Source organism: Pinus tabuliformis, chromosome 1_1 (assembly GCF_031772625.1).
Source record: "Pinus tabuliformis cultivar Carrire ecotype Pingquan chromosome 1_1, CPIR1, whole genome shotgun sequence".
Taxonomy (NCBI): domain Eukaryota; kingdom Viridiplantae; phylum Streptophyta; class Pinopsida; order Pinales; family Pinaceae; genus Pinus; species Pinus tabuliformis.
The window spans coordinates 163,088,464-163,115,395 of NC_142297.1; the positions used below are offsets into that span (position 1 = coordinate 163,088,464).

A 26,932-nucleotide genomic window follows, 5' to 3' on the forward strand; every position below is an offset into this window, starting at 1 on the left:
GTCTTTGTCTGAACTGACATGCATGAGTTATTTAAGCTATAATATTCATTTATCTGAAAATATCAATTGTTACATGCATGCAAGCATTAACAAATTGAATCTCATTAATTTAACAACTTGTTAAATTAATCTAACTGGACTTGACTCAGTTAACTGAGCCAACTAATTACAACTCGTCCTTATCTCTTTAACTGATGGACAAATTCACCAATTAATAGATAAACTATTGCATGTCCTCACATAGACTTCAAGTTTGCTTTTCCTTAACTAATTAACTCGTGGAGATTAATTAATTAATATTTTAAATTGTTGGTAAGACCAAATTCGAATTTACTTCCTATAGATAGACCAGGGACTGCTATAAATAGGAAGGGACCCAGAAATGCTATTTTTAGAAGATGCTATTTTCGCAATTTCACCTCTCACCCAAGGTGGTCAAAATGCTCATTGGCCAAACTGCTATTTTTTGAAGTGCTAGTTTTAGCAGTTCTATTTTTAGCACTTCCTAAATTTAGCATTTCTTGTTGCACACTTTTCAACATTCCCTCTCAACAAGAAAGGCTTCCTCTCAAACCCGATTCTGTAACTCTGGAATGTTCTGCATGCAACACATCTACCAAGTGTGGTTGCTCCAGCAACACTTGGAACAAAAATACTCCCAACTGACCTCTCTGTTGGGCTAGAAACATACTCTGATGTTGAAGCTCTACCTGCTGCTGACAAGTGCTCCCTCTCTGACCTCTGTGCTACTACAACATCTCCATGCATCTCGCACCATTGCACTCTTCTCTGTGCTACTCTACACTGTGCAACACACTTGTGCCTCTCGCATTGCTGTAGCCTGCATGTTATGCGCTGTCCTGGAATTCCCTGCACTGTAGCTCTCTCTGCAGCTCCATCCGCATCTGTCTCTACCCAATCAGTCAGTTCTTGCTACTCCACTTTGGGGCTCCTGTAGCAAGGTCTCATCCAAGAGGTTGGGTACCTCAAGGATCCTGCCCCTCCTCCTTGGGATAATCACTCTACATCGCCCCACCTCCTACTTGGAGGTATGGATGCATGCAATCCCTCTGCCCACCTGGCTCAAAGTTTCCCCCTACTGGAGGTCTCTGCATGAGTAGATGTCTCTACTCGATCTCCTCTCAGCTTCACCTATTGTGGCTACTCCACAACCTCCTGAAACTGCTGCACCAATTGTGGCTCCTCCACAATTGTCTGAGACTTCTTCTGGCTCTACATGTTGAGAGATAATTTACTCTCCCTCTCAACCACAAAGTATCTAACCTTTGCCTTGCTCCTCAAGGCCTTGCATGCATATTGTACCTCAAGTGCATACAGGTTCTTAGCTAGCACACCAATCTATTTCCACTTTCCCGCCGTCACGAAATTTTCTAGAAAAAGAGCTGATTTTAAATCAGCGATATCTCCCTCATCCGAACTCCGATCCAACCAGTTTTTTTTTTTCATTTTGGGTATTTTTCCGCAAGGAATCTAAATATGCTATATGTTTCTAAAATTTTTTTATAGAAATATTTAGATTTTCTCTGCAAACTCTCGGCCCAAAACTCAAAAGTTTGAAATCTCCTCTCAGTATATTGTTCTCTCCTTGATCACCTGTGCTCTGATACCATGTAGAGTTTTTCTTACAAATCAGCTAGCTTTGATACCATGTAGAACTTTTTCTACAAATCAACTAGCTTTGATACCATGTAGAAATTTCCCACTTGTAGATCAACCTGGTAATGCAATGTACTAAAGCAAAACACTTGATCTACTTCTACAAACAATTTAGCGGAAGCTTAATCAACCATGAGAAACATCAATAAGAACACATATAACTGATATGGAGAAATCAAACACACAGAAAAGATATAACTAGGGGAAAGCACCAGCCTAAAACCCCATCTTTGTATTATAATACAAGTGGAAATATGTCTAGATTACACAAATCCTTAGCTCGGAAGTTATCCAGCTCTCAATAAAATCCCTCTATGGCTCATAGACAATCAAAGGCTTCTCACAAACCTTCTCCTCTGCCCTCCAAGCCTCCTATTTCTATGCACAGTGTTTCTTGGGTCCTCCAGCTGCAACCTGTGTGACTCTCATCTCACACACAACACTGACCTCTGTAATAACTACACAAACCTAAAGGAGATAAATCCTCATCATGGATGAGCTTCCTTTATAGGAAAAATATTCATCCAACTGATAGTACACTGTCCCTTCTCTAATCTCAATTGGGTCTTTGTCTGAATTGACATACATGAGTTATTTAAGCTATAATATTCAGTTATCTAAAAATACCAGTTGTTACATGCATGCAAGCATTAACAAACTGAATCTCATTAATTGAACAACTTGTTAAATTAATCTAACTGGACTTGAATTAGTTAACTGATTCAACTAATTACAACTCATCCTTATCTCTTTAACGGATGGATAAATTCACCAATTAACATATAAACTATTGCATGTCCTCACATAGACTTCAAGTTTGTTTTTCCTTAACTAATTAACTCATGGAGATTAATTAATTAATATTTTAAACTACTAGTAAGACAAAATTCGAATTTACTTCCTATAGATAGACCAGGGACTGCTATAAATAGGAAGGGACCCAAAAATGTTATTTTTAGAAGATGCTATTTTTAGCAATTTCACCTCTCACCCAAGGTGGCCAAAATGCTCATTGGCCAAACTGCTATTTTTAAAAGTGCTATTTTTAGCAGTTCTATTTTTAGCACTTCCTAAATTTAGCATTTCTTGTTGCACACTTTTCAACATATTCCTCCTGCTTAACGCATCTGCCACTTTGTTGGCTTGACCGCTGATATGTTTCAACACAAATGTAAAACTCTACAAGTACTCCACCCACTTCGCATGTTTATGGTTGAGCTTATGCTATTGCATAATATACTGCAATGCAGAATTGTCTGAAAATAACACAAATTCATTAGCCAATAGATAATGTCTCCAATGCTTTAGTGCTTGAACCACTGCATAAAATTCCTTGTCATAAGACATGTATTTTTTCCTACTTTCATTTAGTTTCTAACTAAAATAGGCTACTGGCTTGTCCTCTTGGCTGAGTACTGCACCAATGGTTGTCCCACTGGGATAAAACAGAACTTGGAAAAGTTTGTTAAAGTCCAGTAATCTCAAAATCGGTCTTTCAATAATTTTCTTCTTGAGCAACTGAAAGCTCTTCTTTGCCATTTCTATCCAATGGAAAGGCTGATTTGTTTTCTTAATGGTGTCCAACATAGGTGCACAAATCCCACTGAAATTTTTAATAAATTTCCGATAAAAACTCGTCAATCCATGAAAACTCTGTAGCTACAACCTTTTCCAGATCCATTTTAGTTCATTCTCAGTAATAAAAAATCCTAAATAAATTAACTCTTTCTTGAAAAAAGAACATTTCTTCAAATTTATCAGTAATTTATTCTGCTGCAATCTTTCTAATACATACCTCACGTGTCGAAAATGTTCTTCTTTCGTCTTGCTGAATATAAGTATATCATCTAGATACACATTCACAATTTTCTAATGAATTCCTTGAGCATCTCGTTCATTAGCCGCATGAACGTGCTAGGAGCATTGCTCAATCCAAACGGCATAACCAACCATTCGTACAAGCCTTCATTAGTCTTGAAAGTTGTCTTCCACTCGTCACCTTCTCGAATTCTGATTTGGTGGTAGCTGCTTTTCAGGTCTATCTTTGAAAAGTACACTGCTCCACTCAGACAATCCATCATATCATCCATTTAAGGGGGACTCCGTGCACAGTCTCCACTCACCTCCTCTCTGGGTAGCTAAAATGGTCGGAACTGCACAAGGGCTTATACTCTCCCGAATCAGTGCTTTATCCAACAACTCCTGCACCTACTTCCGGATTTCTTCATTATCCTTTGGACTCATCCAGTAGGTACCCTTGTTTGGAAAACTGGCTCCCAAAATAAAATCAATATGGTGACTGATGCTCCTCTTCGGTGGTAATTTGTCCGGTAGATCATCTACCACAATATCACTAAATTATTGCAGCATGTTCTGTATCTCTTCTGGTAAATCAGTAAGGTCGGTATGTACTAACACTGCTCTTGGTCTTCTCACAACTGCATAACCCATTTCACTCTCCTCAATCTGTCAAAGAAACTCCTTTCCTCATAGCAGTAATGCTTTTGTTCCACTCTTCTCTGCTGCCTCCTTTCCTTCCTTAGCTTCCTTCTTGGGTACCAAGGTATGCTTTACTCCATCTTTGATAAATCTGTAACAATTTTCTACTCCATCATGGACTACCTTTCTATTGTACTGCCATGGTCTGCCCAGCAAAATATGGCACACATCCATTGGCATTATGTCACAAGTCACTTTATCCTTGTACTTTCCTATTTAAAAATCCACCTCGCATTGTTCATCAACTAACAGTTGGTGTTCCTTCTACAACCACGACACCCTGTATGGAGTTGGGTGATTTACTCTCTTCAAAACCAGTTTCTCCACCATCTCCATAGCTACCAAATTATCGGTACTCCTGCTGTCAATAATCAATTTACGACATTTTCTGTGTGACTTACATACAGTCTGGAATAATGCTTTCCTCTATGTCTGATCAGTGACTTCCTTGGTTGGTTTTAATAACAGCTTGTTCAACACCAAGGCTTCCCTAGTTTCTGGCATATTCTCCACCTCCTGTGGTGGTGCCTCCACTTCATTGGGTTGAGTAATATATGCTCCCCTTTGCCTGATTTGTTCGTTTTTAGGACATTCAAAGGACCTGTGTCCGCACTTGTGACACTTGTAACACTGATAGGCATTTCCTCTGCCTCTGCCATTACCTCTTCCTCACTGGTATGGCCTTCCTCCTCTGGTGTTACCTCCCCTTTTGCTTTGTCCTAAAGTCTTCGAAGTGCTACCCTCTTCATTGCTGCTGGCAGTCTTACCTCTACCAAAGGTCTGTCCTCGACCTCTACTAGAACCATGTCCCCTCCTGGCATTTTGTTTCCTAGCAATCTTTTCCTCTGCCTTCAAAGAACTCTGATATGATTCTTCTATGGTTTTAGGGGAAAGAATGTTGATTTCATCTAGAATCTCCATCCATAGGCCAATGACAAACCTCACTGTCTTCTCAGGGGTATCTTCAACATAACCAGCTCTGAGGTTAATTTTATAAAATTCTTCTGTATATTCCATCACAGTCATCATTCTTTGTTTCAAGTTCTGTATTTGTCTATAAAGGGCAATCTGATAGTCTTTAGGCAGAAACTTGCTCTTCATTTTCGCAACAATCCCATCCCACTTTCTAATCAAGGGTTTGTTTAATCTCCTCTTTTCTGCCTGTACACTATCCCACCATAATGCTGCATGTCCCTTCAATTTTGTGACAGCAAACCTGACCCTCTTATCTTCACTAATTTCTTCATACTCAAAGTATTTATCTAATTCACTTATCCAGTCCAACAGTACCTCTGTGGAAAACCTACCATCATAATTAGAGAGCTTTGGCTTTGGCTTGCTACTAGCCAACAAAACTAATTTCAATAGCTTAATTTCCTGTCCTTCATCATCTGACCCATCTGTCATGGCCACATTTTCCTCCTCACTATCATCTCCCTCTTCCGGCTCTCTACGCCTCCCTGCTTCCAACACTGCCAAACGTGCAATTAAGTTTCTAATCACTTCTCTTAATCATTCATATGCTGCTCTTCTGACGGCTCTTCCTCGACCCCTTCTTCCTACCTCCATCTTTACTGAGAGGAAGGAAAAACCTGCTCTAATATCAAAATGGTGCTGCCTTTTTACAGCTTGAACTGATCCCTTAACCTTATAGGTGACTGCCCCCACTCTCCTTTGGTTTATTGGATTTATCGTATAAATCCTTAAAATCGGCGCTTTTATGGTAGTAAAACCTTTACAAAGTATTTACGCACGAACACACGTAAAATCCAATAACCCCACTGAATCCATCGGCTTAACACAGTTCTAAACTTTTCACTTTATCACAGACGGGCGTCAGCCCTTCCACGGGTTACAATACCCAAGCCTTCCACTACCCCAATGCGTGATTACACTATCGGGACTCCACAGGCGCACCTTTTTGCACTAAAAACCCGCTCCCTTTGTTATATCAAGAATATTGAAAAACACAGAAATACAAAGAAAATCTACCCCGATCTCATAGGCTGGATCTCAAATTCTATACACCGGGGCCTATAAATATTGTCGGGTCCGCCTTATCACCTGCGCTGTTTGAATCTCCGCCATTGATCTTTCCAATAGATCCAATGGTCCTCATTCAATCACTATATCGCAATTGGCGACCGCCCGAGGGCAGGGTTGTTACACTCACCGATCCAGTCCTGCCAATTCAATCTCCGTCGTTGATCTTTCCATAGATCCAATGGTCCAAATTCAATCGCATGATCGCAATCGTCATTTGCCCGAGGTTGGGGTTTTCCACTCACCGATTCCAATCCAGCCGATTTAATCACCGCCGCTGATCTTTCCATAGATCCAACAATCCATATTCCGTTGCTTGATTGCAATCGGTGTTTGCCCGAGGTCAAGGCTATGCCACTCGTTGATTTTCAATTCCGACAATTTAATCTCCACCATCGATCTATTAGATTCGACGGCCCCTGAGTGTCACCATCTTAAACTTGTGCTCCACTATTTTTAGGCCTTTTCACACTTCCGCTACATTGCGAGCAAGTTTTCACTATGTATGGTTTCGCCTCCTTGGTCACACCGAATTCACCTGAAAGTATATATATATATATATATATAGAAGCTATGATTCATATTAATCTCAGTATTCAATCATTCAAAACTCAAATACCCAGATTCTAAATTGTATTTTTCACATAGCAAAAAAAAAGAAACAAAGGAAGTATTTTGAGACTCTGTCTCTCTCTATGGTTTGCTCACCTTACACCAGTGGCCTTCCTTACAGTTTGCCCATAGGCTTACAACCCTTCTCAATTTAGCTAACCTCGTATTATTCTTTCATGTTTTCTTTTTAATACATCATTAGCAATTTCTTTTACAGTTCAATGAACTGTTCTTCAGTTATGAAACAGTTTCTTCAACTAATTCCTATCTAATCCTATTTTGTCTAATTCAAAAAACTAAAAATGGTTGAGTTAGCCTTAATTCAATATGAAACAAAATAAAACAGACACAAGCATATCTCCCAGCTGTCACCTCTTCATTCGAGTGCTCCTGCATCAATAGAGCTAGAATATAGGATTTGATCATGATGTAATAAATTTTAGTTAGTTAGCTGTAGTGGAGATTCTCGAGGAGAATGCCTCGCAGGACAGATAGGGTTAATAAATTTGAGCCTTTGAATTAGGATCTGGTTGTTAGGATGAACCAGTACTTATGTAATTTTCACATTATTGTAAGGGGATTTTGACTGTTGAAGAAATTTGGCTTTCCTGGAACGAATCCAGTAAATTGGGAAAATTTAGTTTTTGTGTATGTGGATGAGAAATTCCTGTCAAATCCCGAAGGATATTCTACTTTGAAATCTTTGTGTTATTGTGAAATTCGAATTTTAATTGGTGTTATGTGAGATTGAATGAAATTGTGTTGACTGTGTTAAATTCCATGTTTTTTCTTTTTAACTGAGTTTCTCGTGAATTCTGAGTGTGTTGAGCGGACGGTCGAGATCAACGAAGGAAGACCAAGGATGCATTGGCGTGAAGATTGATTTTGGACCGTTGGATCTTGGTTGAGATAGATCAACGATGTTCGAGCGAGGAAGTTACCCGACAGTTAATGAGTAAGAGCAGTTGGAGAAAAACACAAGTGGATTTCGAGTGGAGGAAAGGTTGTAAGTGGTAATTCCCCTGTTGGCTCTGATTCCATACACATAGTGACACGTAGCAGTGATGAGAGAGATGGAAACCACTTTTCGGTTGGATTTGGAGTGCGCAAGTTAACAGGCCGATATGCATGTGAGCCATTAGATCTGGTGGAGCGAGATCGTCGGTTGACTGATGTGGAGCAAGTTCGAGGTCGGGGAGTTTTGCGACCATTGGATCTTGAATAGATCAATGATGAAGAAGTGCTGATGAGTTTTAGAAGGTGGATTTAAAATTTATTAAACTATGGTTTGTACCATTGTCGGGTCTTGAATAGTGGAAATTTAGTGGAACTCTACGACTTTGGAAGGGAGCTGCTAACTTAGTGGAAACTCTAAAGTTGTCAGTGGATTACAGAGAGCCCATTGAACCAACAAATACACCTGCAAACAGAAGTAGAAGATATAATCTCACAATTTGGGAGATTAACACTCCTTCCTGCACCTAGACCATCGTCATTAGTGGTATCAAAGCAACCTGTTGACACTGAATGGAATCTCAAAAGCAAGAGAAGGAAATCCAATATGGCTTTGAAAGTTGGAAGAGGACAAGGACGTGGTAGAAGAGGACAACCAGTTGCAAATGTTGAGGTGATGGAAGTTATGCAACAGATGTATGCTAGATTAGAAGCATTAGCAGCAGGGAGAATTATAGATGATGGAGATGTTAGTGAGCCTGAGGTTGAAACTGAAGAAGAGGAGGAAACTATAGTAGTTACTCCTTAGATGAGATTCTTCCAATTAGTGTTAAGAGCCACAACTAGGCCAAAAACTAAGGTTTCAATATATGCAGGAGGATTGAATCCAGAAGAATTGATAGATTGGATTAATGGCATGGAGAAATTATTTGATTATGAAGAAACAAAATATGAGAAGAAATTAAAGATTGTTGTCACCAAGCTAAAAGGACATACAACACTTTGGTGTGATGGAGTGCAAGGATAAAGAAAGAGTCTTGGCAAGCAACCAATCAGAAATTGGAATATGATGGTAGCAAAGCTAAGAGGTAAGTTTCTACCAAGTAATTATTAGCAAACCTTGTTCAGACAGAGGTCCATGACAGTGAGGGAATATACAGAGGAACTCTATAAAGTAAGTATAAGAGCTGGACAAACTCAGGATACAGATGAGAAGGTGGCTAGATATGTGAATGGTCTTAGGATGGACATTCAAGATGAGATAAGTATATTGTCTCCTAAAATAGTAGAAGAAGTTTATCAGATGGTACTGAAAGCTGAAGAAAAACTCATGAGGAAGCATTCTGTTAGAGGAAGAGGTACTTTCCGAGGAAAAGGAAGTCAAGGTCATAGAGGAAGATCTATAGCACCTAGAGATGGAGCTAGCAGTAGCTCAAACCAGCATGCAACCACAGGAGGTGATGCAGGTGGCAGAGGGAGTTTTTCTAGAGGAAGAGGAAGAGAATTTAGATGTTATAGGTGTAACACGCTGGGACATAGAGCTTTTGAGTGCCCAGAGAATGCAGGAACAAGTCAGAGGAATGCAATTATTGCTCAAGTTGAGGAAGAAGCAGTAGTAGTGAAAGAAGAAGAAGATGTACTAGAGAGGAGAATATTTGGTAGTCAATAAAGTTTTGCTCAAGCCAGCAAAGGAGATAGTTGAACCATCACAAAGGAAGACTTTGTTCAGAATAGTGTGTAAGGTTCAAGGGAAATGTTGTTAGATGATCATTGATAGTGGCATCACTGATAATTTGGTCTCTACATAAGTGGTAGAGAAATTGAAGTTGAAGACAATGAGACATCCAACACCTTACAAGGTGTCATGGTTACAAAAGGGACATCAATTGTTAGTGAATGAACAGTGTGAAGTGGAGTTGCAGTTGGGCAAATATAAGGATAAAATTGTATGTGATGTGATGCCTATGGATGTGTGTCACATATTGCTTGGGAGACCTTGGCAATATGACAAAGGAGCTATGCATGATGGGAAAAGAAACACCTACAAGTTTGGTAAATATGGTGTCAATCATACATTGCTGCCTATGGAAGAAGAGGATGCATCAGGAAAGAAGACTGATCCAAAAAATCTATTACTAGGAGGAAAAGAATACTTACAGCAGATTGAAGAAAATGAGGTAAATTTTGCTGTAATTTGCAAGCCCAAAGTAATAATGACTTCTACTAAAGTTTCTGATTTACCCATTGAAATTCAATAAATGTTGGACAATTATTGTGATATCATTGTTGATGATTTGACTAAAGAGTTACCACCCATTAGAAGAATTAGCCATCATATAGATTTGATTCCTGGAGAAAATCTACCAAACAAAGCAGCTTACAAAATGACTCCCACAAAAAATGAAGAGGTTACAAAGCAAGTTCAGGAACTGCTTGACAAAAGACTGATCAGAGAAAGTTTGACTCCTCGTGCAGTACCAATAGTGTTGAGTCAAAAGAAAGATGGAGGCTGGAGAATGTGTATTGATTTAAGAGCCATCAATAAAATCACAATCAGGTACATATTTCCTTTACCTAGAATTGAAGATTTGATGGATTTTTGAGTGGAGCATAGTATTTTACAAAACTAGATCTTAAGAGTGGGTATCATCAGATAAGGATAAGAGAAGGGGATGAGTGGAAAACTGCTTTTAAGATAAATGAAGGATTGCATGAATGGAGAGTAATGCCTTTTGGGTTGTCAAATGCACCAAGTACGTTTATGAGACTCATGAATGAAGTTCTTAAAGAGTTTATTGGTAAATTTGTAATAGTATATCTGGACGATATATTAGTTTACAGCAGGTCTAAGGAGGAACACATGAGACATCTTAATTATGTCTTACAAAGGTTACAACAAAAGAAATTGTTGCTGAATTTGAAGAAATGTTCATTCATGAAAGAGGAATTAGTGTATTTGGGTTTTGTTACTTCTGCTGAAGGGTTGGAGATGGATCTAGAGAAGATCAAGGTAATCATGGAGTGGCCTTCACCTAAAAGTATTTTTGAGGTAATAAGTTTTCATGGTCTTGCTAGCTTTTATAGGAAATTCATAAAGAATTTTGGTAAGATCAATGCTCCTATTATTGAGACTAGAAAGAAGGATAAACAACCATTTAGATGGACTGCTAAAGCAGAAGAAAAAAAATTCAACTGTTGAAGAAGAAGATCACTGAAAAACCTATTTTGGTTCTACCTGATTTTAGTAAACCTTTCCAAGTGAAATCTGATGCCAGTGGAGAAGCTATTGGAGGTGTTTTAAGCCAGGAAGATAGACCTATAGCCTATTTTAGTGAAAAGCTAAATGATTCAAAGAAGAAGTATTCTTCTTATGATAAAGAGTTTTATCCAATTGTGCAGTCATTGAAGAAGTGGAGACATTATCTAATGTCAAAAGAGTTCATACTTTATTCAGATAACCATGCATTGCAGTATATTTTGCAATAGAAAAAGCTTAACTAGAAACATGCCAAATGGGTAGAGTATCTTCAAGGTTTCCATTTTGTCTAAAAGCATATAAATGGCCAATCAAACAAAGTTGCAGATGCTTTAAGTAGGAGAGATACATTATTTCAAGAGAGTCAAATTCAAGTCTTGGGTTTTTATTTTCTTAAAGAATTGTATGAGTTAGATTTAGATTTTAAAGAGACATTTGAAGCTTGTAAGAATCCTATTTTGATGGAAAGGAATAAATGGTTGGATTATTTCTTACAAGATGGATTTTCGTTTAATAGAAATCAATTGTGCATATCAAATTGTTCTATGAGGGAGAACTTAATCAAAGAGAAACATAGTGGTGGACTTGCAGGACATTTTGGTATAGATAAGACTTATGAACAGTTGAACAGATTTTATTTCTGGCCGAAAATGAGATCTGAAGTGGAAAAGTATGTGAAAACTTGTAAAGTCTATCAATATGCAAAGGGAAGAAGCTAAAACACATGTTTGTATGTTCCATTACCAATTCTAGATAGGCCTTGGGATATGGTAAGTATGGATTTTGTTTTGGGCTTACCAAAGACTCAAAGAGGAAATGATTCAATTTTTGTTGTAGTGGACAGATTTTCAAAAATGGCACATTTTATTCCATGTTATAAAACTAGTGATGCTACTAACATTGTTAATTTGTTTTTCAAGGAGACTATAAGATTGCATGGGTTGCCTAAGAGTATTGTATCAGATAGGGATTCCAAATTTGTTGGATATTTTTGGAGGACACTATGGAAGAAGCTGGGAACTAAACTGAGTTTCAATTCTGCCTATCATCCACAGACTAATGGACAAACTGAATTTGTGAACAGGAGTTTGGGTAATCTTTTAAGGAGTCTTACTGGAAAAAATCCAAAGCAGTGGGATCAAGTATTGGTACAGGCTAAATATGCATATAATGACTCACCTAATAGGAGCACAGAGCAGAGTCCATTCCACATAGTTTATGGAATGCATCTAAGAGGAGTGTCCGAGTTAAGAAACTTGGGAAAAGATGAAATGAGAAGTGCAAAGGGAGAAGATTTTGCTTCAGAAATACAAGCAATACATGAACAGGTGAAACAACGGCTACAATGTAGTAACATCAAGTACAAAAACAAAGCAGACATGAGAAGAAGAGAAGTGAACTTTGAAGTTGGGGATTTGCTTTTAGCACACCTAAGGAAGGAAATATTTCCAAAGAGGGAGTATAACAAATTGAAGTTCAAGAAAATTGGACCATGTAGAGTATTAAGGAAATTTTTTGCAAATGCATATGAAATTGAATTACCCCCTGATGTTGGAATATCTCCAATTTTCAATGTTGTTGATTTGTACAAGTATGAAGGTGAAATTGCAAATGATACAGAAGAAGACCAAGAGACACAAGAAATTCATTGGGTAAAACAGTTACCTACAGCACAGGAATTACAGCCAGAAAGGATTATAGACAGGTAAGTGTTCAAGGAAACCAGAAAATAGGAGTACTTTCAGTATTTGGTCAAATGGAAGGATCAACGAATTTCTGAAGCTACTTGGATAACAGAAAACATGCTACAGGAATTGGGCAATTCTGTAGAAGAGCTTATGGACAAGAGCCCATGAAAAATTTTGTCCTTAGGAGTCTGATGCAAGAGCATAAGGATTGAAGACAAATTCAAAGAATTATTCCAAAAATACAAAAAAATATTATAGCCAAAGGAGTGGGATCCTTTACCGATCAATTTCCATGTTTTTCTAGTTAAGCATAGAGCTAGAATATAGGATTTGATCATGATGTAATAAATTTTAGTTAGTTAGCTGTAGTGGAGATTCTCGAGGAGAATGCCTCATAGGATAGATAGGGTTAATAAATTGTAGCCTTTGAATTACGATTTGGTTGTTAGGATGAACCAATACTTATGCAATTTTCACACTATTGTAAGGGGATTTTGACTGTTGAAGAAATTTGGATTTCCTGGAACGAATCTAGTAAATTGGGAAAATTTAGTTTTTGTGTATGTGGATGAGAAATTCCTGTCAAATCCTGAAGGATAATCTCCTTCTAAATCTTTGTGTTATTGTGAAATTCGAAGTTTAATTGGTGTTTTGTGAGATTGAATGAAATTGTGTTAACTATGTTAAATTCCGTGTTTTTCTTTTTAACTGAGTTTCTCGTGAATTCTAAGTGTGTTGAGCGAACAATCGAGATTAGCTGAGGAGGACCAAGGATGCAGTGGCGTGAAGATTGATTTTGGACCGTTGGATCTCAGTTGAGATAGATCAACAGTGTTCAGGCAAGGAAGTTACCTGACAGTTAACGAGTAGGAGCGGTTGGAGAAAACCACGAGTGGATATCAGGTGGAGGAAAGGCTGTAAGTGGTAATTCCCCTATTGGCTCTGATTCCATGCACATAGTGACATGTAGCAGCGAGGAGAGAGAGGGAGGAGAGAGAGGGAAACTGCTTTTCAGGTTGAATTGGAGTGCGCATGTCAATGGGCCGATATGCGTGTGAGCCGTTAGATCTAGTGGAGCGAGATCGACGGTTGACTGACATGGAGCAAGTTCAAGGTTGGGGAGTGTTGTGACTGTTGGATCTTGAATAGATCAACAATGAAGAAGTGTCGATGAGTTTTAGAAGGCAGATTTAAAATTTATTAAACTATGGTTTGTACCACCGTCGGGTCTAGAATAGTGGAAGTTTAGTGGAACTCTATGACTTTGGAAGGGATCTGCTAACTTAGTGGAAACTCTAAAGATGTCAGTGGATGAAAGAGAGCCCATTGAACCAGCAAATACACCTGCAAATAGAAGTAGAAGATATAATCTCACAATTTGGGAGATTAACACTCCTTCCTGCACCGAGTTCGCCGTTAGTTTTGGATTCAGATGGTTATAAGTTTACAGGTCATAATGGAGTGCTGAAAGTCTCTAAAGGTGCCCTAGTTGTTATGAAAGCAGAAAAGGTCAGAAATCTTTACAGACTCAAAGGAAGTACTTAAGTCAGTGAAGCAACGATTGTGTCAGAGAAAGAAGAAGAAGGTACTCGCCTATGGCATCAGTTATTGGATCACATGAGCGAGAAAGGTCTTTAGGTACTAATGAAACGTAAATCACTTCCTGATTTGAAATCCTTGAAGTTGGATTTCTGTAAACATTGTGTGTATGGAAAATAGTGTAAACAAAGATTTAAAACAGGAAGTCATAATAGTAAAGTAATTTTAGACTATATTCATTCTGATATGTGGGGACCATCTCCTGTTGTATCATATGGAGGCACTCTATATTTTTTAACATTTATTGATGATTTCTCCCTTAAAGTTTGGGTCTAAATGATGAAAAAGAAAGCTGATGTATTCAACGTCTTTAAACAATTTAAAGGAATGGTATAAAAAATAACATACAAATCAATTAGATGTTTAAGAACTGACAATGGTGGTGAATTTACTTCTCTAGAATTTGAACAATATTATAAGGATGAAGGAATTGTTGGACATAAAACTACTATTTATACTCCTCAGCAAAATGGTGTTGCTAAACGTATGCATCAGACTCTTATGGAAAGAGCCAGAAGCATGATCAGCAATGTTGACCTGCAAAAGGAGTTGTGGGCAGAAGCAGTATCCACTGCTTGTTACTTAGTTAATAGATCACCTTCAGTAGCAATTAATTGTAAAATTCTTGAAGAAGTTTGGTCAAGTCAATCTTGTGATTATTCACATTTAAGGATATTTGGTTGTGTGTCTTATGCTCTTATTCATAAAAATCAGCGTTCAAAATTAGATCCAAAATCAAAATGTTATGTCTTTGTTGGGTATGACTATGCAGTGAAAGGATACATGTTATGGTATCCTATGTCGTTGAAGATAGTCATTAGCAGAGATGTAACATTTGATGAATCTTCTTTTTTAAAATCAAATGTTGAAAGAATTGAACAGGAACAAGTATCGCCAAATCGACAAATTCAGTTGGAGTCCAGACCTTTTCCTGAAAGTCGACAGGAAGGAGAGTCTTCTAGAGGAAAAGGTGATAAAGATACAAAGGAAGCTATTGAAGTTTCTCAACCAGTTCAACAACCAATCACTCTAAGAAGGTCTACAAGGGAAAGAAAAAATTCCAAAAGGTATGAAGATTCTGCTTCATCTTTTGCTTTGGTTACTAAAGATGGGGAACCTTCTTGTTATCAAGAAGCAGTAGATGATACGGATAGGGAAAAATGGAAAAAAGTTATGGAAAAAGAAATGGATTCCTTAGCCAAGAACAATACCTGGGATCTTGTAGAAATTCCTAAAGGGAGAAGTGTTGTTGGATGAAAATGGGTCTTCAAACTGAAACGGAAAGTTGATGGAAATCTCGAAACGTATAAGGCAAGACTGGTAGCAAAAGGGTATTCTCAGGTTGAAGGTATTGAATTTCATGAGGATTTTTCACTAGTTGTAAAACTTGTTTCTATTCGTACTGTGTTGGCACTAACTACATTACTTAACCTTGAGTTAGAACAGTTAGATGTTAAAACAACTTTTCTACATGGTGATTTGGATGAAGAGTTATATATGGAACAACAAGAAGGTTTTGTACAAGGTCACAACAGAAGATTAGTTTGCAAGCTCAAGAAATCATTGTATGGTCTAAGGTAGTCTCCCAGGCAATGGTACAAGAAGTTTGACTCCTTCATGGTGAGCCAGAACTTTATTAGAAGTGAGTATGATCATTGTGTATACTTCAATAATTTCAGTGTCATATTCATTATCTTAGTTTTGTATGTTGACGATATGCTTATTGCAAGCAAAAGAATGGAAGAGATCAATAGGCTAAAGGCTCAGCTCTCTAGGACATTTGATATGAAGGATCTTGGAGCAGCAAAACATATCTTGGGCATGAAGATACACAGAGATAGGAAAAATGGTAACCTTTGGTTACCACAACAGAAGTATTTGGAGAGAGTACTTGAAAAATTTTGTATGAACAATGTGAAACCTGTTAATGTTCCATTACCTTCCCATTTTAAGCTTTCTTCGGTTTTGAGTCCTAGAACTGATGAAGAAAAGCGATATATGTCTCATGTACCATATGCAAATGCTATAGGCAACTTAATGTATGTGGTGGTATCTACAAGACCTAACATTTCACATGCAGTTGGAGTTGTCAGCAGGTTCATGGCAAATCCAGGTGAAGAACATTGGCAAGCAGTGAAATGGGTTCTTCGATATCCAAGAGCCACAAGTGACCATTACATCATCTTTAATGGTAGTGAAGAATTAGTATGCGGATATGTAGATGTTGATTATGCAGGTGATTTGGACAAAAGGAGATCTACTACAAGTTATGTCTTTACTCTTGTAGGTGGAACAATTAGTTGGATGTCAAAGCTTCAAGAAACAGTTGCGTTGTCCACTACCGAAGCAGAATATATAACTACTTCAGATGCCAGTAAAGAAGCAATCTGGTTAAAGGGTCTACCTGCTGAGATTGGAAGGACGCAAGAGAAAGTGAATGTACTCTATGACAATCAGAGTGCTATTCACTTGGCTACAAATCCAGCTTATCACAACAAGACCAAGCACATTGATGTAAGGTATCATTTTCTGAGACATTTAATCGATGGCAGAAAAGTAGCTCTCAAGAAGGTCCATACACAGGAGAATTGTGCAGATATATTCACGAAGCCAGTTACAATAGAGAAGTTGCGATGTTGTTTAGCTTCTCTTGGCTTGTAGAAGAGATGATGAATGGGCATGGGCAAGGGATTAGGAAAATTGTTGTCAAGGTGGAGTTTGTTGGAAATTGACAACTAATTATGTAAATATGGGTAAAAATGTATTAGTTACTGCCAAGTTAGTTTTATACCGAAATAGCAGTTATGTAACAGAGAAGACTCTTATAAAATTGATGAATGCCCAAAATATTGTAATGAAGGAGAATCATTGTTGGTTTAATAGAAAATCCAATCCCTTGCCCCGTGGATGTTTCCTTGACACCCTGTCGAGGTTTTACCACGTAAAATCTTGTGTTCACTTGTTTGCATTCAATTTTCATTTAGTTTCTTTGCCTTTCTTTCTTGGTTTCTTTCTTGGTTAATGAACTGCTTCTCGTTAACAACCCTAAACTTGGCGTTGTTCCATTGAGCTGAAGAAGCAACAGGAACGGGAGGAGGGCCAGAAAGAGGCGATTCCGGTCTTCAACATTTAATATACTATTTGGGATGTGAAAGGCGATTTATGTGGAGAACTCTCATTTGGGTCCTGATCTTCTATTCTTAATGATATCCACCCATAGAACAGTGGGTTCTCTTAATCACGGGAGCTCAAGAAAGCCAGGTTTGACTTTTACCACTCTCGTCTTTATCCTCAAACAATTCATCCACTATGGAAATTTCTTCTTCCTGATGAGACAATTCATCATCTTCTTTAATATTAAATTCTTCTTTTGCATGACCAGGTGGCTCTTCGTCTTGTTTAAGATCGGATGGTTCATCTATGTATTACTTGAAATTGAAAACAACAACAAATTTTCCTCCAAAGATTAAACTCTTTGAGTATTTGGGGCTTTGGTTCCTAGTGTGCAAGGTGAGAGGGAAAGAGAGTTTCCAAGCATCAACTAATCATCGTTTTTGTTATTTCACAACTCACAGTGATCCTATGACAATCAATTCAATATATGATTGAATGTCAGTAACTGAGCTTCCAGAGTACTGCAGAAAATTTCACAACAATCGCCAGCGTCGGAGCACATCAGGGTAAGTAAATTGTTCTGTATGATTTTAATTTCAAGTCACTTTTCAATTTTAATAATTCATGTTCTTTCTCCATAACAAAACCTAAACACCATTTCAAAATGCTCTAGTGTTAAGCAAAAATCAAAGTAGATTGTTTTATTGCAACGTCCTGTTTCTCGAGGTAAATTTAAATTAATACATTCAGAGGGTAAATGCAAATGTAGAGGTTAAATTAGTCAACTTTCATGCTAATCTATTTTAAAAAGACTTTTAAATCTCCCAAAATGGCCAGACTTTTGTTGAATTTGTACTGAATAGGTGCTTGTTCAAGAGATAAATAACATAGTTTGACAGAGAAAATTGAAGCATGGATAGATAAATTATTCAAATTTTGGTTTGAGCTACTTTGAGAAGACGCTACAGTCTCTCAAAGTACACAAATTTAGTTGATTTAAATTACAACAAAACATTGCTCAAACGAAAAATAGTTGGACTAAAATATTAGCTTTATTTATGTGTGTGAAGAGGCATTAATAGACACTAATTCGTGATTCTTTTGTAGTCAACTCTTTAAAGAAATTTTCTTAAGCTTAAATCAATGTAAATCTCACGAGATTAAATTATATTTTGTCCATTCTTGTAGCATGTGATTTAGTGCCATTTCTAGTCTTCTCAAGGTCAGATTAAAATATACAATTTTGAATTTCATTTTCTATTTCTTTTAAAGTTTATGCTATAAAAAAGGGAAACCATACTTTTGTGGGCTTGAATATGGATGATTGTTACTTAGAGAGGATAGAATCCTACATCCAAACTCAAATTATATCCTAGAAGGAGATTTAAATACCGTACCCACATCCAACAAGAATCCATGTTGTTGACTATTTGATAGAACATATATTGTTTGATTTTTATCCAAAGGAAAGAAATTTTACTTTGATAGGGAACGTGAAGCCTTTATCCTCCCTGCATATGGTAAAATTATGATGTTGTAATCCTTCGAGATTTCTGTATAGTTAGGGATTTAGTTTAGGGATTTAGTTATAAATTAGGTATTTCTAGCTATAACTGTTTTCAGTTATTGTTTTCAAGTATAAATGTAACCTTCATTGAATGAATTATTAGACAGATTACAACATTTGAATCAATGGAATTCTCCAGACTTCTTATTAGTGGTATCAGAGCTTGGATCGAACTCCGTTGGACCAGAATGCCTAGATCCTCCATTGTTGTAAACTAGTGAGGAAGATGTGCTTTCTCACCTGAATACTTAACTGTCAACAGTGTTGGTAGATGCATGACTTGGTAGTGTACGCAACAACATTGTTGGAGTCAACATTGTTCATAGAAGTGTGCTTGGTGGAGACTCTGCTCTGGCTGTTCTTAATATACAGCCATTGAGTTGTTATTAGTTTTTTTTTTTTTCTGTAAGTTAATACATAATTTCAATTTTTTTTTTTAAAGGAAATTTATGATGTAATGATTGAAACATAATTTTTTTAAAAGAATTTTGTTCCTGTAATCATAACAATTTTTTTAAGAATTCTGTCATTATCTGGATGCAAAAAAAAAAAAAAGATGAACTCCTTGGTATCTTTAATTGGGATTGTTCTGTCCAGAAAGGAAAATTACCAGGAATGGTTCACGAAGGTTAAAAATACACTTATTTTTAATGATTTATAGGATGGAATCTGTGAAGGAAAAGAAGGGAATTCACCAGATCAACCTGACGAGGAGAAACAGTTAGCAACCTCACAAAGTAAGGATAAAAAAACCTATGCCTTAATTTCCACTTCAGTCTCAGAAGAGGTAAGCAGATACATTGCTCAGAATAAAACAACATATGATGCCATAACAAAACTAAAAGAACTTTATGATTCACATTCTGAATTGGAGATAATTCAGTTATTGTTGAAGTTATTTAATTTGGAAATGAAAGATAATGATCCTCTAAAACTTGCTTCTAAAATTAAAGCCATCAATCATGAAATTGAATCTACTGGAGTTAAAGTTGATCTGCAACTCACTGCCTTTATAAAATCTCTTTACCCTAGTTATTCACACTACTTGGAATCTCTCCAAGCTAGTGGGAAGTTAAAAGATTTAGATTTTGATAAATTAGTAGGGAAAATTGTAGAAAGAAAGAAGGCTTTTGGCAAGAAAGAAACATCTCATAATTCTAACACTAAAACCCTATGTCTTGCTCAAAAATACCAAAAACCTCAAGAAGAATCTGAAAGAAATACTAAGGGTAATAGAGGTCGAGGTAAGAAGAATTATAGAGGCAGGGGGGGCAAAAATATTCAAGGAGATAGACAGCAGAATGATAAACAAAGAAATTTTCCTCATAAAACAGCTGTAAAATGCTTTAGATGTGGTAAAATTGGACATACAACTGCAAATTATAGAATTCCCTAGAAGAAAATTAATGAAAGAAGAGAACAAATTCTTGAAAAGAAAGATCTAATTCCAGAAAAAGGACAGTCTTCTGAGAATGCACATTATGTTGTTGTTCATTGTAATTTTCATATGGAAGATATATTTGGTACCTCTTTTTCTTCATGGCATGACAGTTGGATTTTAGACACAAGTGCCACTTGTCATATGACCTTTAGAAGAGATTTGTTTGAACAATTCAGTGATAATATTGATGGAATAGTGTATTTTGTTGATAAGTCTCAAATCAAACAACAGGGGATTGGTTCTATTCAGTAAAAAATTCCTGGACTTTCTGATTATACTTTGAATGATGTTCTTTACATTCCTTTGTTCCAAAGAAATTTATTATCTCTTGTATAAATAAGACAACAGGGACATTCCATCCACATATTTGATGGTAAAGTGGAAATTTGAAGAGCAGCTAACAATAAAACTATAATGACTCGTGTAGAAGAAGATAAATTGTTGAAATTAAGAGGTGTGTCCTCTGTTACATTGAACAAAAAATTTTTGGTTCAACAAAATGATACTTTGTCATCTTCTTTATTGTGGCACACACACTTTGGTCATATTAATTATCAAAGTATTAGAATTATGACATAGCAGCGGAATAAAGGACTTCCAACAGTTCCCATAAAATTTACCCCATGTAATGCTTGTATATTGGACAAGCATCACAAACAATCTTTTCAAAATTCTACTTCTCGAGCTACAAGAAAATTAAGTCTCATACACTCTGATTTGTGTGGACCTATGCCTGTACCAACTGCAAATGGCAATAAATACATACTGACTTTTATTGATGATTATTTGAGGATGTGTTGGTTTTATCTGCTTAAGGAAAAATCACAAGTTTTTGATGTGTTTAAAAAATTTCATCTCTTGATTACAAATGAAGCTCAAATAAATATTGGTACTATAAGAAATGATAATGGAGGAGAATATACTTCACATGTCTTTGAAAAATATTTGCAAGAGAATGACATCAAACACCAGACCACAATACCATATAATCCACAACAAAATGGTGTTGCAGAACGAATGAACAGAACATTGCTTAATATGGTAAGATCAATGATGTTTTTTAAGAATGTAAAATTGATGTTTTGGGGAGAAGCAGCGCTCTACGCAACATATATTAGAAATTGGTGCCCATCCTCTGTCATTAATAACACAACTCCATATGAAATGTGGTATAATCGTCTTCGTGCTATTAAACATCTCAGAGTTTTCGGTTCTCAATGTTATGCTTTGATTCATAAACAACAGAGGACTAAGTTGAGTGAACGGAGCAGAACATGTAATTTTTTAGGGTATTCTATGACTTCTAAGGCATACCAATTATATGATGAAGAGAACAAGAAATTTATTTTGTCAAGAGATGTAATTTTTCTTGAATTTGATAAAGATTCCCTCACTATTGATAGACAACTTAATCAGATAGAAAAGTTTGTGCCTCAAGAGTTTTATTATGAATCAGATAATATACTTCCACATCTTGAAGGGGGGATACCTATATTAGATCAGTCTATGGAGTTTCCTTCTCTCAATGATGATAATTCTGCTATTGATGAGAAATTGGTTGATGCAAGTGTTTCTACAGACATGACAGGGACAGAAATGGAAACAGAGTTGACAGGGACAGAAATGGAAAGAACTGAGACAAATGAAGAAGATGAGCAACTTCCTACACAACCTTTGCGAAGATCATCTCGTATTCGAACATTTCCAAAGAAATATGATGAGTTTAAGACTGGAAGTTCCTCAGATAACTATTCTCATTGTGAATTTAACTTTTCTGTGGATTGTGAACCTACTTGTTTTGAAGAAGCTACTAGTTATGATCAGTGGAAAGATGCAATGCAAAAGGAATATGATGCTCTCATAAAAAATGGCACATGGAGGCTGGTGGATCCTTCTATTGGCATCCAACCTATTGGTTGCAAATGGATTTATAAAACTAAGTATAAAGATGATGGTTCACTAGACAAAAACAAGGCAAGACTTGTAGCGAAGGGATATGCACAGAAAGAGGGTATTCACTATACAAAGACATTTGCTCCTACAGCTAAATGGTTCACTATTAGGTCTTTGTTTGCTATTGCAGCTTAGAAAGAATGGAAAACTCATCATATGGATGTCAAAACTGCTTTTTTAAATGGAGATTTGAAAGAAGATGTTTACATGTTTCAACCAGAAGGTTTTTTTGTTAAAGGGAAAGAACAAAAGGTTTGCAAACTAATGAAGTCTTTGTATGGCTTGAAACAAGCCCCACGAGCATGGTATGAGAAACTCACTGAACATATTCTAAAGTTAAATTATAAACATTTTGACCTAGATGATGCAACTATTTTCGTTAAGAAAGTTGGAAGATTAGTTGTATATCTAGTTGTATATGTTGATGATTTGATGATCACTAGAAACAATGATGAATATATATCATCTATTAAGAAGGAATTGAAAAAGGTTTTTGATATGACAAATGTAGGTATACTTCATTATTATCTTGGAATCGAAGTTGATCAAAGACCACAACATATTTTCATCTCTTAGAAGAAGTATGTTGGTAAGTTATTGAACAGATATAGTATGATGCATTGTAATCATGTTGCTACACCAACGAAGCAGAATTTGAAACTTACTTTAGAAGAAGGAAAATCATTTGAAGATCCAACAAAGTATAGGCAACTTGTTGGAAGTTTGATTTATTTATCTATTACTCGTCGTGATATAACATTTGTTGTAGGAATACTTTCTAGATTTATGCATCATCCTTGTGAGGGGCATTGGGTAGCAGCAAAAAGAGTACTGAAATATTTAAATGGAACCCAAACTTACGGAATCAAATATACCAAAGTTTTAGACTTCCATCTTGCTGATTATTCAGATTCTGATTTTGATGGAGATAAAGACAATGGAGTCTCTACTTCTGGCTATTTGATGAATCTTGGATCAGTAGCCATTAGTTGGAGATCACGCAAGCAATTTGTTCCTGCGGATTCTACCATCGAAGCCGAATATGTTGCAGCAGCTCAAGCCACTAAAGAAATCATTTGGCTTCGGAAAATACTTGAAGATTTGCAGGAGAAACAAAAAGCTTCAACTCTTTTATTTGTTGACAACTCTTCTACAATTCAATTGTCCAAGAATCCAAAGTTTCATGATCGAACCAAACATATCAACACCAAGCATCATTTGATTCGACATAATGTAGAGGCCAAAAAAATTCATATGACACATTGTCCAACATTAGAACAAATTGCAGATATCTTTACTAAAGCATTGGGATGTGAAAAGTTCGAAAAATTTAGATCTTTACTTGGTATGTGAGATGTCCCTCAAGATTAAGGGGAGAAATGTTGTAATCCTTCGGGATTTCTGTATAGTTAGGGATTTAGTTATAAATTAGGTATTTCTAGTTATAACTATTTTGATTTATTGTTTTCAAGTATAAATGTAACCTTCATTGAATGAATTATTAGACAGATTACAACATCTGAATCAATGGAATTCTCCACACTTCTTATCATATGAACCTAAACCCCCTGTGTTGGTAAGAGAATATGAATATGTGTTCCTATTTTATGAGCATAAACATGGGATGTTGTCCTCAAAATATAGATCATAAACGTTATCAATGGGGAATCTCTACAGACGAATTTCAATTCAGTAATTCCTATGAAGTACGTTTTTTTTTTTTGACAAACACTAGAGAGTTTTTATGTTTTCATAAAAAAGTTGTGGCCGGAGTGCACAAGGGAGTTACAAAGAGATGGAATCCCTAAGTTTGCATGGAGATTTACATTCTAATATTACATATCTATGACCAAAAACACATCCCTTGAAACCATACATAACCTTCTGAAGCAAGTTCCTAATTTGATTTTGGAAATTACCCTTCAATTGTTCCTTCCTGGCTAAAGACAACCCCACTATGCTTGCGCTTCCCCTGGGAAGTCTATTATTTTTATGTGCCATCATTGTGCTTATTTTTTTCTTGTTTGCTACTATTTTTCTTGGTTTTAATCTATAAGGATGTTGGAATGTTTCCTATGGTTGTGTAATTGAACTATCAGGTGGCAAGTTGCCAACAAAAGGATAAAAGTTGACTGGACGAAGAGACGAGGTGGATTTTATTATGCTATAAGTCCCAATGAGGATGATCTTATTATTAAATAGAGACTTCTCACATGTACAACCACAACGAGGGGTAAGCCCCCTCTTAAGAAGATTCAGAAGAAGTTTGTTTCTTTTGCCACTGAAATCGAGAAAGACACAGACAATTACATAGAGTGTGAGAAGCTCTACAAATCATTTTTACAGGAGATAATAAATTTGGAACTGCCTCTCCTAAGGACCAAAGTAGTTATTGATGTGAATAGACGTGAGAAGGACAACTTCAATGAGTTGTAGGAACAACTTAGTCAATAGATTTTATAGGTATATATTGAGATTAGTTAGTAAATATCAGTTTTGTGTTTGTGTGCACCACGTATAATTTCTGACATGTGTTGAGCCTAGATGAAGGCCTAATTAGACATAGAGGACTTAAATAAGCAGCTTGAAGAGAGAAAAATTGAAAGGCATCATAAAGAAGAGTGTGAAGGAATTAGAAGATTAATTGCAGTACAACCTCCTCGTTCGGAGACCCAGAAAATAATATCGGAACTTGAGAAAGAAATTGTTGCACTAGAGGTAGAGAATACAGTTGCTTCAAGGACTCTTGACCTTTGAAAGAAGCAGTTTTCACTTCTTTTACATGTGGTCAATAACTAATATTCTATTTGCATGAACTAATATCTATAGATTTTTTTTGTTTTAATATGTTTTTCTTTTTTGATAATGGTTGTTTGAAATCTTTTCTATCTTAATTATATAATAACTAAATTGATATATAGTATAATGGTGTTAAGGATTTTATGGGGCTTTTGTTTTCAGGTTGATGAATTACAAAATACAATAGATGAAGAGTAAAGGAACTTCATGGAAAAGTTAATAAATGAAGTGGAAGAACATAAACTCTTCCTAGAAGAGCCCATTCTTACTGTAGATTCTAAGGCAGGGACAACTATTATCATTTCTGAACAATCAGGCCATGCAATTTGATTAATTATTTTGTGTTTCTTTACATACAACATGGATAGCACTAAATTTGAACTTCTCTTTGTTTTAAAGAAGGCCTTGAATTTAAATATTTTGAATCCAATGCATGATGAAGCATTTATTAAATCTTGATTGTGCATAATTTGGTTTTTGAAATTGAATGTATTTTCTGATTTCTTTTATAATTTCCTATCATCTACTATAATGTCTAGGGTAAAGCACGTTCTTCAGTTTTTTCTTTAGTTCTTGATATGTTTTCTTGAAAATTCTGTCTCTGCCATCAGTGAACATGTTTATGTACCTGATCCTAAGAACTATTTGTTGCTACTATTGTGATACAAAGTTTAGCAATGGGCATTCAAGTTGATATTGTTCCACCATATTGTGCTTACCACCAATTCCATCATTTTATTTTCCACCTTGTATGGGCATCAAAAGGTATATAGGTAATCAACTCAGTATTTGTTGGGTGGCCAATTATGATGTCGGTTTTGGCTTCTATATTGTGGTGCCTTTTGTGCCTTTTTATGCTTACTGCTTGTTATTTTATTTTTTCTCATTCCCGCTTCGTATTTTTTCATTTTGGCTGAGATTGGTTATTTGATTACTTGATTACGGTGTAGCTGAAGATGATGAATTAACCAAACATTGATTGGTATATGATTATCCAACATAATCACCATCTTTCGACTAAATCTCTCCTGTAATTGAGTATATAATGATAAGGATGTAGTTATAGCCCTAGTGGTGTACCTTTGTGCTTTAAGGATTTGTAGTCTGGATCTATCACATTGGAATGGTGGCTAATACAGCTTTGAAGCTTGTCTGTATTATTTATTGTGTGACACTTACATTTTTTTGGATTCCCATTTTTGTTCTTGATTTTGTCTTTGGCTAGATTTCTTGATTGTTTATATATATCTTCGATTTGTCTTCTGGATTTTTTAGGGTTTCTCGAGTTTCTTAATCAAGTGAAAGTCTTTTGGAACATTTTCAATCATTGTATGCTAATGAAACCCTAAGCCCAAGTTTGGGGCTCGAAAATTTATAGGGAGGATGCGAAAGAATTAGCCAAATCAGAGTGTTGGCATTGTTCGAAGTCTCCTCAACTCGAAGGAAGAGCTCTTGGTGGAGCCATCTGAGTGGTTCTGCCAGGCTTTCTCGATCGGGCCTGTTTTGCAGAGGTTTTGACGAGGGCCTGACACAGAGAAGATATATCTTGAGATTGGAACTTAGCTAACCTATATTTCATTATACCATTCTTGTTAGAAGTGTTTTAAGTAAAATGAGACGTGGCTGCAGAGGCCCTGTGTACGAGTTATTTTTGAATGAACGTTTATGAGTAGGGCGATGTTGGCGATGATTGGAAAGAGAGAGGTCTTGAGTAGGTGAACCCATTTGAG

General features: G+C 36.4%; 1 pseudogene; it reads left to right on the forward strand.

The window, feature by feature from the left end:
* The first annotated feature begins 8,392 nt into the window (after nucleotides 1–8,392).
* On the forward strand, nucleotides 8,393–25,532 carry LOC149212086 (THO complex subunit 7A-like; annotated as a pseudogene).
* The last annotated feature ends 1,400 nt before the right edge of the window (nucleotides 25,533–26,932 follow it).